This window comes from Lissotriton vulgaris, chromosome 1_1 (assembly GCF_964263255.1).
Source record: "Lissotriton vulgaris chromosome 1_1, aLisVul1.2, whole genome shotgun sequence".
Taxonomy (NCBI): Eukaryota; Metazoa; Chordata; class Amphibia; order Caudata; family Salamandridae; genus Lissotriton; species Lissotriton vulgaris.
In genome coordinates this window covers 1,773,866,257-1,773,881,896 of record NC_141685.1, presented here as the reverse complement: position 1 = coordinate 1,773,881,896, position 15,640 = coordinate 1,773,866,257, and positions in this window count along the sequence as shown.

The window sequence follows — 15,640 nt, the reverse complement described above, 5'->3', positions numbered from 1 at the left end:
TTGGTTTTTCTGTGAATTTCAATGTTTTTTAAGTAGTAATGGTGTTTGCAGAGTGGCCAAGAAAGGGGGCAGGACCTCTGACCAGTTCTCAGGAATCCTGCTGTGTAGGACTTACAGAAAGTACCAGGTGGGCTTCTTGGCTCCCAAGGTCCCTCAGCATCCAAGAGGACTTCATCCCCCAACCAGTAATGTGCCAGGAGACATGTTTGCAGAGTGGCGGAGAAAGGGGGCGGGGTCTCTGAAGACCTCTCAGCAATCCCACTGTATGGGACCTACTGGAAGTAACAGTAGGGGTTTATCGCCTCTAAGGACTCTCAGCAGCCAAGGGGACGTGCACCAGGAGGCGTGTTTGCACAATGGCAGAGAAAGGGTGTGGGACTTACTGAAGGTAACAGGAGGGGAATATGCAACTCCCTCTTTCCACAAGCAGTTCTGTTCTGTTTCTAGTAAGCAAGAGCATTTTCTGCTCTCACTTACTAGAGGTGGAGCAGAGTTTGCTATGGCTTGATGGGAGTGGTGCTCCCGCCATGCCATAGCAAACAGCAATGTCATGGAGGTGGGCACCCTGGAACATTGCAGGAACTGGCCCTGGGGTGTGGTGGTCCCCAGGGCCATCTAGGGCTTCAGGAGGGGGCCGCGTGGACCCCTCCTTTGTTTCTATTTGCCCTGGGGTGGTGATGGTCCCCTGGCCTGCAGCGGGGCAAGCACCTCCACATTTAATCTACAAAAAGCACCAGGGTGGTGGCGGTGCACAGGGCTGTGTGGGGGAGGGGGGTGTCATGCGGCCCCTTGCATTTTTTCAAATTAAAGTTCCAGGGAGGTGGTGGCTCCAGGGGCTGTGGGGTTCCACGCGGCGTCCCTGCACTTTTTAAAAATAAACCCCTGGGGTGGTTGCAGACCCAGGGACTGTGGGTGGGGTCCGTGCAGGCCTGCATTAATTTGCAATTAAGCCCAGGGTAGGTGCCAGCCCTCAGGGCTGCAGGTGGATTCATGCGGGTCCCCGCATTAATTTACAATGAAGCCTCAGGAAGATGGTGGCCTTCAGGGCTGCAGGGGGTCAGCGCAGCCCCCCCACACTTATTTGCATTAAAGCCCTGCGGATGTGGTGGTCCCAGGGGCAGCGGAGAAAGCCAATGGGGGACTCACCAACATTAAAATATAAAAAGTCCCATGGAGGGTTTGGTCCGTGTGGCATAATAATTCCCAGGAGGGGGGCACTGCCCCCCTCCTATAATTACAAATCCCCACAGCACCTCGCCCACCCGGGGCCGATAATGAACGAAGCATGGGAGCCCTTCGTTTTTAAAAACAATTTTGGCTGGATCCGTCAAGCTCGCCTTTTTATTGAAAAGAAAAATGCTTTTTTTGGCCTGCAGGGTCCCAGTGGGACCCCTCCCAAGAGTTCTAGGGGGCTCAGGGTGTTTCTCCCTTGCCACCTTTTCTTTTTCTTTTACATTTTTTGGGACTCTGCTCAACTGAGTCCCCAGATGGCTGCCAACACTTCTGGTTGAAGTGTTGGCAGCCAATCAAATTTCAGTAGCTTTTCATTATGATTTTTGGCTATCAGATATCTATATTTTTTTAAACTTGAATAGCTCTGAAACCGCTGAACGGATATACACCAAATCATAAAAAGCACACTTTCTGGACCAGCATCTAGCTTTCTGCCAGATTTAGTGTAGTTCCATTCAATCGTTTGTGCTGTAGTCGTGTTCAAAAAATGAAAAATCCTGATAGACATAACATAGGGAAAACGTATTATGGGACCCCTTTTTTTCTCGGCCCCCACTTGATGGATCACCCTGAAACGTTCAACAGAACAGCTGAACCGAAAAGGGAAAGTTTTTTGAAAAGTTTATGAAGATTTGTCAAGGGGTGCCAAAGTTGTTGGCAAAACAAAAAAAGATTTTCCTATGGAAACTTTGGTCTTAACTACAATTACCTACTGGGGACCGCCAGTAGGCAATAAATATATATCCCAAACAAAACTTCACAAGGAACATCAAGGAACACTCAGCAGGTTTCAGCAATCCAATGTATTTACCAGACAGATGTGTTTCCGCAAAAAATGCCTTTCTCAATGCTGGTTAAGTGAAGAGTATTACATCACAAGTCTTTAAATACATCTTACCTCACTCCCATTGGAGGATAAATTGTAGTCATCAAGAGAGGAAGATATTTGAAAACTTATAAAAAAGGTGTAATAATTTTAGCTTTCTAGACCACTAACCATAATTTTCATGACAAAAAGATTACCCTCATTTTCAGCATTTTTAAAGGAAAAGTTTTAATTTAACAGCTTTGATTTAATCAAGATGGCTTCAGGCGTGCCAAACGTTTGCGATGAATAGAACAGGTTTTCACTCGAGTTGCTCATTAGAACAATGGAAAACAGCAATAGATTACTAGAGAGTTAAGTTTCAGGCTGGGGTTGATTCTGGAAGTATATTTTACTCTGTATGTCAGAATGTTTTACTGAAATGGATAAAGAAGAAAGTTGAGACCTCACACAAAATGCGCACTCATTTTAGCTTTCCAGTGCACTAACCATACTTTCTAAGACACAAAGAACCTCCTAATTTAGTCCATTTCTAATTGCAATGCTTTATGTTTTACAACTTTAATTCCATCAAGATGGCTTCATGTGTGCCACATTTTTGTTATAAATACAGGACGTTGGCTCTCTAGATGTTCTTTAGACCTCTATAGGAAACTACATTTGATTACTAGAGAGTTAAGTGACAGGGTGCTATTGGCATTGAAAGTCCGTTTCAGCTTACATGTCAGAATTATTCCTAGAGCATTAACCATCATTTCGATGGTCAAACAACCCCCTCATTTTGTTTATTTCTAAAAGAAAGGATTTATGTTTTACAGCTTTAATTTCATCAGGATGATTTCAAGTGTGACGGAGTGTTGGCTTCATACAGAGTGTCAGTGCTGTAGTTGTTCATTAGAACACAGTGGACAGCTGCAATACAATGATGGGGATTCAATTGACAGGCTGCTGTTATTGGAAGTACATGCTTTACTCAGAATATCCAACTTTTGTTTTCACATGGCTGAGGAAGATAGTGTGAACTTATAAATAAAAATTTGCTCTCCTTTAGCTTCTGGAGCACCTTCCACAACCTCTATGAAACAATAATATAAAGAAACAGTTTTCCTTCAAGCTAGTACATCAGACCCCATCAAAGGCTCAGCATTTTCACTGGGTAAAATAACCTTAAAAAACCCACACTTCTTAAAATTCGTATGGTAGCACCAACAAATGATTTATAGTATGACTAAAATCTGTTATCACCCTTTATATCTGCTCCTTTTTGTGAACCTCAAAAACTGGTCTCACTGTTTTGCATTTCAACTAGGGCCATGTCACTGAGTCCTGTTATGGATGCCACAACAGACAGTCCATGTTGTGACCAGCGAATCAAGGGGAGGAAGTGAAAGGCTTCTGGGTAAAGTTCTAACTTTCTTCCCAATTTGGTGTAATTCCATTCAGCATTTTTTCTGTAGTACTTCACAAAATTTCCGATGGAAATTAACAGGAGAAACCAATGTTTTGAGAACCCTCTTTTTCTTGGCCTCTGCTTCACGGATCGCTGCGATAGTTCCCACGAAGGAGTTGCAGTGAATGAAACTTTCTTTAGGAAAGTTTTGTGAAGATTCATCAAACTGCGCCAAAGTTATTAGCGAAACAATAAACATACTTCCTATGGAAACTGACATGACTATAACTGCTCTGTAAAGACCGCCAATATGTAATAACTTACACAGATACACAAATACACATACATGTGAGATCCATGTACGGATCTCACTCTGTTTGGAAACCAAGGCTTGTAACAGGCAATTCATAAGCCTGTATATATCAAGAAGCAGTACCGTCGAATGGCACAAAAGAGCGAGTCTAGAAGCAATTTCACAACAATTTTTTACCCACATGGATCAGGTTCACCATAGTGAATTAAACAAAGTGCACATATTAAAAAAAGGGCAAAAGGTGCCATCAAATAAATAAACATAAGACATTTCTTCTATCATCGTTAAAAGACTGAGCATTCATAGTTTACAATATATTACTCATTTGGATCTGATATTTAAATATAAATGTGTTCACAATACTTTAAATATTTTGTATGGTCCATTGCAGTGTTTATAATGATAATAACTACTGTAATTAGTTATATCTTATTTCATTCTTGGATCACAGAGATGGAGAAAAGATGTCTGTGACACTGTGACTCCTTCTTCCGACACATAATTCCTACAGAGATGCTAATCAAATTGTCAGATTAAATGTTCACATTTCTTAAATACTCTGCAAAGTCCATTACCATGTTTATAATAGTGACTGTGGTTGAATATGTGGTAATTTAATATTGAATCATTGACAAGTAAAGAAGATATATATATAAATAAAACCTACTGGCAGTCGCCAGTAAGTAGTTATAGTTACCTTGCTTCTATTCAAAAGGCATATTTACAACAAGGGGTGGTGAGGGACAGAGTCTCTGAATTAAGCAGAAAGCTCTCACCCAGTCAAGAGATCAGGGCTAGATCCAACACCGTTTTTTAGCTCACTGCACCATCCCAGTTTCAGAACCTGGCTGTATGCAAATTAGTCTGTTCCTGTCCCAGTGCATGATGGGAACAGGGCAAACCAAACTACAAAAGCCAATTCTTACACTGGGAAGGAAACAAGCTCCCGGGGACCGGTTTCTGGCATTACAGCCGTCTTCGGCCCGGTTTGCTTGAATCCTGATGGTGCAATGAGCAAGGGTCTCACATCTGAGAATACCCTTCCACGCTTAGGGTGGACAAAAATATTTACAACAAGGGGTGGTGAGGGACAGAGTCTCTGAATTAAGCAGAACGCTCATCACCACCCCCTTTTCTGAATCGTTTTTGGCCACTATAGGTGTGGCAGGGTATACTCAGACATGAGTCCCTTTCTCACTGCTCCATCAGGATTCAAGCAAGCCGGGCCGAAGACGGCTGAAATGCCAGAAACCGGTCCCCGGTAGCTTGTCTCCTTTCTGGTGAAGAATTGGCTTGGTTGTTTAGTCTGCCCTGTTCCCATGATGCACTGGGCCAGGGACAGACTGATTTGCATATAGCCAGGTTATGAGCTGGGATGGGGCAGTGAGATAAATAACGGTGATGGATCAAGCCCTGATCTTTGGACTGGGTAAGAGTGGTCTGCTTAATTCGAAGGATGGCATGAACGGGAGTAACAGCATGCAAAGTAAAAATGGCAATAATTGAAGCACAACCCACTGGAGGGCTCGAGAACACACCACAAGTCCCAGAAAGCTTAGCAGCAAAGAGAAAAAAATCAACGCCCACTGGAGGGCTGGAAACAATTGAAAAGGACATTACTCTACTGGTGTGAGCGAGATGCTGAGTCAAAAGTCCTCTGAGGAAAGTCGGAGATACGACTGAAACGCTTCAGGACTGCCAGAAAAAAAAAAATTAAGAAAATTACCCGTTGGAGTGCGGCTCGTTTCTTTTCCGAGAGGGAGAGAGTGGTAACAATATATATATATATATATATATATATATATATATATATATATATATATATATATATATATATATATATATATATATATATATATATATATATATATATATATATATATATATATATATATATATATTTATAAATAAAACCTACTGGCAGTCGCCAGTAGGTAGTTATAGTTACCTTGCTTCTATTCAAAAAGCAGCTTTTCTTTTGCAAATATCTGTGGCGCATAATTTTCTAAACAAATGGCCCGCTCTGGTCGGCTCCTGTCTTGAAAGTTTTGGGGTGATTCATCAAGCGGGGGGGATTGAGAAAAAATGGGGGTCCCAAAACTTGTTTTCTCTATGTTAATTTCCATAGAAACCTTTTTGTCGCAGCTACAGCTACAGCCCGGACTGCTGAACGGAATTACACCAAATTTGGCAGAGAGGTAGCCCATGGTCCAGAGCACACTCTTTGCTTTAAAAGGTGTAAATCCGTTCAGTAGTTCTTGAAAAATTCAAATAAAAAATATGGATATCTGGTGATCGCTGTATCTTTGCAAATCCTCCCGAGCACGAGCTTGACTCTGATTGGCTGCTAACACTTCCAACCAAGATGTGCTGGCAGCCATCTTGTGACTCTGTTGAACTGAGTCACAAGAAAAAAGGTGAAAAAAGAACAAATAAGAAAAGGGGGCAGGGTAGAAACACCCTGACCCCCTACGCATGCTCAGGGGGTGCCACAGGGACACCAAGGGCCCAAAAAAGCCTTTACTCGATTTACGTAGGGTCTGCTAATCCCACTGAACATTTTTAAAAAACCAAAGTGTGGTCTCCCGCACTTCGTTTGTTTTGAGCCCATGGGTGGGCCAGGTCCTGAGGGCAATGGTTAATTATTATTAACTATGGGCTGAAAATTCGTTCCGTTCGCGAAATTTGTGGATTTTTCGCAATTTTGCGATCCGCGAATCTCCTGAAATTGCGGAAAAATCCACGAATTCGCGAGCGGGACGAATTTTCTCCAGGTGTCCAAGTTCAAGCTAATTTCGTTGTAACCATTTACAAAATGGTTACAAAGAAATTAACTTCAACATGGACACCTGCTGTAACGCTGTAAGTGCTTCCTGAGCGGCGCCTCGTTTCCTACTTGCAACTAGTCTCTGACCCTGCTCTGACCCTCGAAGCAGGATCAGAGAATAGTTACAAGTATGGCACGAGGCTCCTGTCACAAAACTGAAACCTCAACAGGAAGCACTGACAGATAAATAAAGCAGGTGCCCGAGTTGAAGTTAAAATTCAGTAACGTTTTAATCAGCCCAAAACATTAGTGAGCACGGTCGAGGCTGGGCAAGTGTGCTTTAACCCAATCCCTGCCGTCGGAAATTAGCTGTAATACTCGAGGGAGGTCTTTCCATCCATGAGTTTCTCGAGCGCGATCCCCTTGTAGTTCCTGTGGCCAGGAGGCTGCTTTCTCCTCACCTGCTGCCCTGCTCACTCTCTGACCCTTTACACAAGATGCATGTGCACATGCATAGAAGCCCCGCACCACACACCAGCAGTATCAAACGTTTTTCCCGCCCTTTCCCAACTATGATGGACAGCTCACTCAAAGGACCTCGGCGCGGTGGCAAACTTACAGGCACACATGGTCACTGGGGACAAATCTTCTGGCCCTTTACGCAGCTGCTGTGTAGGAAAAGCACTATACATTTACACAACGAGGTAGCACTTACGGATTAGCCAGTACTCCAGTTGAGTAGAGGTATTGCACAAAACGGTGGCATCTTCGTGGATAACTATGCATGGCAGGATTCATTCTGGCACGAGGCTCCTGTCACAAAAATTAAACCTCAACAGGAAGCACTTACAGATATAGCTGGTGCACGAGTTGAAGTTCAAATTCAGTAACATTTTCAATCAGCCCAAAACATTAGTGAGCACGGTCAAGGCTGGGCAAGTGTGCTTTAACCCCATATCTGCAGTCGAAAATTAGCTGTTATACTCGAGGGAGGTCTTTGCATCCATGAGTTTCTCGAGCGCGATCCCCTTGTAGTTCCTGTGGCCAGGAGGCTGCTTTCTCCTCACCTGCTGCCCTGCTCGCTCTCTGACCCTTTACACAAGAGGCATGTGCACACGCATAGAAGCCCCGCACCACACACTAGCAGTATCAAACGTTTTTCCTGCCCTTTCCCAACTATGATGGACAGCTCACTCAAGGGACCTCGGCGCCTTTTGGAGCGGTGGCAAACTTAAAGGCACACATGGTCACTGGGGGCAAATCTTCTGGCAGTGTAGGAAAAGCACTATACATTTACACAACGAGGTAGCACTTACTGATTAGCCAGTACTCCAGTTGAGTAGAGGTATTGCACAAAACGGTGGCATCTTCGTGGATAACTATGCAGGGCAGGATTCATTCTGGCACGAGGCTCCTGTCACAAAAATTAAACCTCAATAGGAAGCCCAGATCGTTTCCTATGCCGATGACACCCAGCTTCTCTTTACCTGCCGGAAGGGTGATGAATTTGATGGCGAAAGTATCCGGGAGTGCCTTGGGGCTGTTTTTAACTGGTTCCAACTGAACAGCCTCAAGTGCAACTCAGACAAATCCGAGATACTTTTCTTCGGATGCCCATCGGATCCGTATTGGCAAGGGTGGTGGCCTGCCGACATGTTCCCCCAGCTCATTCTTCCCAGTCAGCCAAGAACCTGGGAATTAAAATAGACAATGGGCTGATGCTCAAATCCCAGGTGCTGACTCTCACAGGAACATGCTTCGGCATCCTCAGGATGCTCCGGAAGTTCTTTCCGTTACTCTCAGAAGAACATAGGAGAACAATTGTTCAGGCCCTCATTGGATCCAGATTGGATTATGCTAACATCTTATACCTTGGCCTCCCGGAATACCTCCTACAATGCTTGCAGGTGGCTCAGAATGCTGCTGCTCGAGCCATCTTTGGCCTGCATCGGCGAGCTAGCTCCTCGAGTTTACTGCAAGCTCTACATTGGCTCCCCATCCGGAAGCGGATAATATTCAAGGCTATGACACTGGCCCACAAAGCTTTGCATGCCACGGGAGCTCAATACTTGCAAAAGAGGCTGGCTTTTTATCTTCCGGCACGATCTTTGAGATCGGAGTCCCTTGCACTTGCAGTAGTCCCCCGAATTAAAAAAAGCTCGCATCGGAGGACGGTCATTTAGGCTGTTGGCCCCTCAGTTGTGGAACTCTTTACCTTTGTCCTTGCGTTCCACGTCCAACTTACTTGCTTTCAGGAAGGGTTTAAAGACCTGGCTTTTTACCCGTTAGAGTTTTTCTGCCCCGTCTTAGATTTTGTGACTGTTTTTATTTCTCTCTCACTGTTATGTTGTGTCTGTATTCTTTCTTAGGTCTGGAGCACAAAGCGCCGGGACACTCCTTTGGAGAAGCTGTGAGCTATAGAAGACCTATAATAACATAACATAACATAACATAACATATAACACTTAAGATATAGTTGGTGCCCGAGTTGAAGTTCAAATTCAGTAACGTTTTTAATCAGCCCAAAACATTAGTGGGCACGGTCGAGGCTGGGCAAGTGTGATTTAACCCCATATCTTCTGTCAAAAATTAGCTGTAATACTCGAGGGAGGTCTTTGCATCCATGAGTTTCTCGAGCGCGATCCCCTTGTATTTCCTGTTCCCAGGAGGCTGCTTTCTCCTCACCTGCTACCCTGCTCGCTCTCTGACCCTTTACTCAAGAGGCATGTGCACACGCATAGAAGCCCCGCACTACACACTAGCAGTATCAAACGTTTTTCCCGCCCTTTCCCAACTATGATGGACAGCTCACTCAAGGGACCTCGGCGCCTTTTGGCGCAGTGGCAAACTTACAGACACACATGGTCACTGGGGACAAATCATCTAGCCCTTTACCCAACTGCAGTGTAGGAAAAGCACTATACATTTACCCAAAGAGGTAACACTTACTGATTAGCCAGTAGAAAGTACTCCAGTTAAGTATGGTATAAATTGAAAAAAATCAGCTATTTCGCCGTAAAATCCACAAATTCGCTGAGTTTTTTTGCGATTTCACGCGAATTCGCAGACCCGCAAAATTCGCCCATACTTAATTATTATGCAGGGGCATGCGGGGTCCCTGCAGCCCTGTAAACCACTACCTCCCTGGGGCTTTGTTAATAAAGTGCAGGGGCACGCGGCTCCTCCGCAGTCCCTGAAATCGCCACCTCCCTGGGGCTTTTTATTAAAAATGGGTGTGGAGCCTTTTGCCACACGCTGCCCCGGGGACCGCCACCTCCTGGGGCATTCCTTTATTATGTGTGGGGGGCCCAATGGGCCCCACCAAGCCTCTGGGACTACCACCTCCCCGGGGCTTCAATTTTTAAAAACCAGTGAACCCCCCGCACTGCCCTGGGGACCATCACTTCCGCAGGGCTTCAAACGTGATGGGATGGGACCATCCTTGGCCCTGGGTACCGCCACCCCACAGGGCCAGCTCTAGCCACCCCCCAGGACATTATTATTTGCTATTACAGGGTGGGAGGACTGCTCCCGCCCTGCCATAGCAAACTTCTGCTTCACTTCATGGAACTGCTCTCGCTTCCATGAAATGAAGAAGAATTGCTTTGGGGCAAAAAGGGCTGCAAGTTAGCAGCTTCCTTTGCCCAAAAGCAATGCTGGCTCCTGCAGGAGGCGGGGAACAGGCAGTGACCCCAGGTGCATTGGGGCTCCCCCATGGTCCCCAATGTGAGGCCAGGCACCGGAGGATGTGGTCCCCAGGGCCAAAAATGGCCCGGGAGGGGAGCCACTAGGGCCACAACTTTTTTATTTTATTATTTTCCTTTTAAAACATAAGGACAACCCCGGGGATGGGGTCCCCAGGGCAATAATTGGCCTTAGGAGGGGGGCAACACGGCTCCCCTCTAAATTTTATAAAAAAAGAAAGGGTGGGATTCCCGGGGCCAAAAGAAGCCCAGTGTAATGTCACAGTGGATTTGCAGGTCTACCATCAATAAATAACCTAATAGTATATAATTTAGAAGGTAGTGTTGAATTTCTGAACTTTTTTTATAAAGTTAGAGAGATTGAAGTTAATAATCACTAACCCTGGGAGTAGTGTGCGTCGCCGGGCTGCGCAGAGGTCCCTGGAGTTGCAAAAAAAGTCTGTGGAACTCCATTCTTCTACGCACACCCACCTCCACCCCCCTATTAGCATGTAATGAAACATGAATTAAAAGTAACACAATCCTATGCACACGCTGTATTCAAATGTATTGTTGATGTGATTTTATCACCGTTATTATGATTGCCATATTAAAAAAACACATTGATAACAGTTATTATTCCTTCCAATGATTAAAGTTGTCTGGTGTTCTTGTGTTAAAGTCAAATTGCCCAGCCAACACGTATTTGGTCGTGGGTGATATCCAAATCGACTTCTTCAGGGCTGTCAAGTAAATGGACGATATTTGTAAAGTTCTCCTTGCCGGTTCCACTTCCGTCCTGACTACGATTAAGGTGACTATGAGAAAAGAGAAAAACCTGTGGTTTGCATACAGCAAAATCAAAAAGAAGCCCGTATACAGCAGTGACAATATATATGCCTTTTTTTCAGGGATCCCAAAAACAAGGACCCTACAGCACACCATATAGACTCCAAAGTAAAGTGAGAAGTCCGGTGGCTCCTCCGTGGTTTATTTAAACTGCACCTTGATTTTAAAAAACAGGTATTCTGGAAGACTAAAGTTATTCAAAAGAGTTTAACAATTTAGTCCGAATCCCACATTCTATTGAGGATTCTTTCTATTTTGCCCATTAAGGTGACAGAAAAAATCGCATTATTTGATGACGCGAGAACACCAGATGATAGATACATAACTGGTTGAACAAGAACAAGAAGTCCTCTTAATGTTTAAAAAGAGAGTCTTCAAACAATATCAGGTAATAATAAAAAAAAAATTTAACTTCTGAAATCTATGTTTAATTAAAATACTAAACCCAGTTGATAATTCGATTGATATGACGAGTATCTAGTTGTCCAAACAAACACATAAAACTCCAGTGTGGTAATAGAAGGCCAGCTTGAGAATAATAATATGTTCTCATAATAGCACGTCCCCCCCCTCTTTTCTGATTAACCACATGGCTGCTGGCAGTTTTCCCGTCCTGTGCTGGAAAATGCCATTTTAGTGGCACCATGACGAGCTCAGCTCGTCATCAGCACACGACACCCGTGGGTGATGACGAGCTGAGCTCGTCATCAGCATCGAAAGGGTTAACAGGTATAACTATAATTTTTATTTGTCATAAGGTAATCAACTTAGGATAGCAACCACTGTATAGTAATGACTGACCATGTGTTGTAGGAATATATTTAAAAAAATGTTTTCTTAATCTCCAGATTGATTTGTGAATCGTCAAAGTGTCCTGAAGAAGGTGTAACCAATAATAAAGAACACCGAAACGCAGCGTCGACCTCTGTACTTTGACCCCTTTCTTTTTAGATTAATTTCACCTATGTGAATATTTTATTGTATTTAATTTAGATTGTAACCCTTGTAGGGAGGAATTTTAATAAATTGTGTTTATATCTTTTAAATCCTATTGTTGTTGTTGTGTGTTTACCTGTTAGACTTTGTCTATTGATTATAATCATGTTGGGAGAAATAGAAATGGACAGTGCTTGAATATTCAAACCATTTCCACAATGCGTTGCAGTGACTGATCTACATGTATTGGTATCGACTTAGCATAGTCTAGTTTAAGTCCACATTTATGACCCTATTTAGCTGTATGCAAACCACAGGTTTTTCTCTTTTCTCATAGTATTTTACCCCTACCTGTGTACATTCGACAGGGGAACCTTCCATATATTTTGAAGTTTCTATGTACAGCTTGTTAGCTGGGAAGGCTGAAAATATAAGATCATTGAGATATAATTTATTATCAACAGTGTTTCCTAATTAAATAATGGACACTCTTAAGACAAAGGGCTTTTCAGAGGAGGAATTTAATAAAATTATAAACGGTACCTCCAAGAACCATACCTCAATCTCTACTACAAATAGCGATGAGGAAAAATGGCGGGAGCTCTGGAACAACAAAAAGAAATTGGTTAGAACGGAGCTTCATGCTGATTTTCTAATTGATTATTGTAATAAGGGCATTATACCAAAAGGTTTACAAGTAAAGAATGAACCTGGCATCTTTATTCGCCATGCTAAATTTATTGAGAACTGGACCCTCATAGCCAATCGATGTAGCAGAGATTGGATGTTACTTATCATCGAAACAGCCACTGCTATATTGATAATTGACAAAAAAGAGATTGAGGAATTGGAAACCAAACTCCAGGGTAATTCCGTATTAGAAGATGCTAAGAAAAAACTTGATGACATACAAAAAGATGTCTCAAGTTACAAAGATTATCTTCTCAACAAAAAATTAAATAAATTCAAGAAAGATGTGGCCAATTATAACCTTGAGGCAGTCTATCCCTACACACAAAAAGACTTTTTTGATAGACCTAGGGAAGATCATTCCAATCGAAACCAATGGCAACAACCCAGAAGAACTTACCCAAAAAAAAGAGTGACGTTCTCAGACTCTTCCTACACTAGTGCGGAGTCTGATAATGAAACACACCCTGATAATACGAATAGTGGTGAGACATCTTCCAAACAAAGCTCCTTACCTTTTTTAGATCACCGACCCCAGAGAGACAACCAAAACAGAGGGAGAGGCAGGGGGAGGGGGAACTTTTACCCTCAACCTCCACAACAAAAGAGGCCCTACATGAAAACGAGGAGCCAATCGAAATGGGACTAAACAAGAAAAAAGCGGCTATCATTAATTTGTCCAATATCATCTTGACTGAAGATGAAAAAACAGTCTTAGAAAAGGGTTTAGGATACGCTATTAATACTAGATTAAATAAATTTAATCTTGAAAAAGATCTCCAAGGTTTCTTTAGGAAAATTAGATTGCGAGACTTCTTTGAGAATAAAGAACAGAACGAAAGAGTAGAAAATAAGTCAGGTCTAAAACCAAAGTCAAGTTGGACCCCTACAATTGGAATGGTTCACAAACAGGTAGAACTCTTTGAACAAGTAGTAGAGAGTAACATTTGTGATTTACTAAAACAACCGATAGTGAACAAGTATAACCTCAGTAAAGCAGAGAATCTGGCCCTTAGGAACCTCGAGAACAATAAAAGTCTCACGGTAAAGCCCGGGGACAAAGGGGGTAGCATCGTCCTGATGAACACCAAAGACTACAACAGGAGAATGATGCTCCTACTTCAAAATACTGAACATTATTGTAAATCCAACAAAAAAGAGTGGAATGCATTGATTCTAAAAGTAAACTCTTTATTAGATTTTGCTAAAGAGGACGAAATTATATGTGAGGACGAATTTAGATTTTTAAAAAACAAGTCCCCTATCATTCCAGCACTTTATGGACTCCCGAAAGTCCACAAAAATCTTTTGGACCCGCCTATGCGGCCCATTGTGTCGAGTATCAACTCGATCACAGAGCCACTTAGCAAGTATGTGGACAAATTTTTACAGCCACTGGTAACGATCCAAAAAGCCTACATTAAGGACACAACCAGTATGATTGACAAAATAGAAGGCCTTGCATATGACTCCCAAAATCAATGGCTTGTAACATTAGATATAGAGGCCCTCTACACTAACATCCCACAGGATGATACTATCAAGATGTTAGAGGGCCTCTTTATGCACAACAGTGGAGATCTTAGCAGCCACGCAACATTCATTATTGAATGCGTGACAATAATTCTTAAAAATAATATCTTTTTATTTAAAAATGATTTCTATAAGCAGGTTAAAGGCACCAGCATGGGAGTTACCTGTGCTCCCAGCCTAGCCTGCTTGTATGTGGCTGCCTTTGAAAACAAGCACATCTTCAACTCGGTAGCACCTTATTATGAGAATATCACATGTTGGTCGAGGTTTATCAATGACATCTTTTTCATCTGGACCGGAACCACTGAAGATCTAACTGACTTTATTAGTTGGCTAAACCTCGGTGATGTGAATCTACATTTCACAAGTAAATATGATAAACTTAATGTAGAATTTCTGGATGTCAGCATTAAGGCGAAAAACGGCACCTTAGCAGTTGAATTATACACCAAACCATCTGATCGAAACACCCTATTGCATTACAACAGCAATCATCCTAAGAGCCAAAAGGATAACATCCCTTTTGGCCAATACTTAAGGATAAGACGCAACTGCACTGATATTAGGGATTTCAACAGACATGCAGATATCCTATCAAATAAGTTGAAGGAAAGAGGATACCCTAAACACTTAATCAGAAAAGCGTACAAACGTGCCAAATACTACGACAGAGAATCTCTATTTTCTAATGAACAAAAACAGAGAGATACCACAGACAACAGACTGATATTTGTCACAAACTTCAGCACTGTGAGCAATAAAGTAAAAAACATTATTAACAGAAACTGGTCCCTTTTAAGAAATAAAAATGGTGAGAAACTCGCCAAACCAATGTTCAGTTTCCGCAGGAATGGAACAGTAAGAAACTGTTTGGTTCACACTTTTAGAGAAGGAGAAACTAAAGAAAACCAGCAAGGTATAGATAAAAGACCATTACCTGTAGGCAACTTCTGTTGTAACATGTGCACAAACTGTGCAACACTTATCAAAACAGACAAGATTGAATACAATGGTGTCAGACACAAAATAAAAAGTTTTATAAACTGCAAAACCAAAAATTTGGTTTATATGATATTGTGCCCATGTAACAAGGCATATGTAGGAGAAACATCAAGAGAAATCAAAACGAGAGTGACAGAGCACAAATCAGCAATTAGAACCAAAAAAAGAACAGCACCTCTGGTGGAACATTGGCTGTCCCACAACCACCAAATTGAAGATCTCAAATGGTGTGGCATTGAAGTAATGCAACAAACCTTCAGAGGATGTGATATCCAGGCAAAGAGAAAAACAAGGGAACAATTCTTTATGTCGCTGTTTAACACCTTCAGAACAGGTCTGAACAACAGAGATGAGTGGGAGAGGTTGGTGATATAGTTGCCCCTTCTAAATCAGAACCTATAGCTAATAATATTTATCA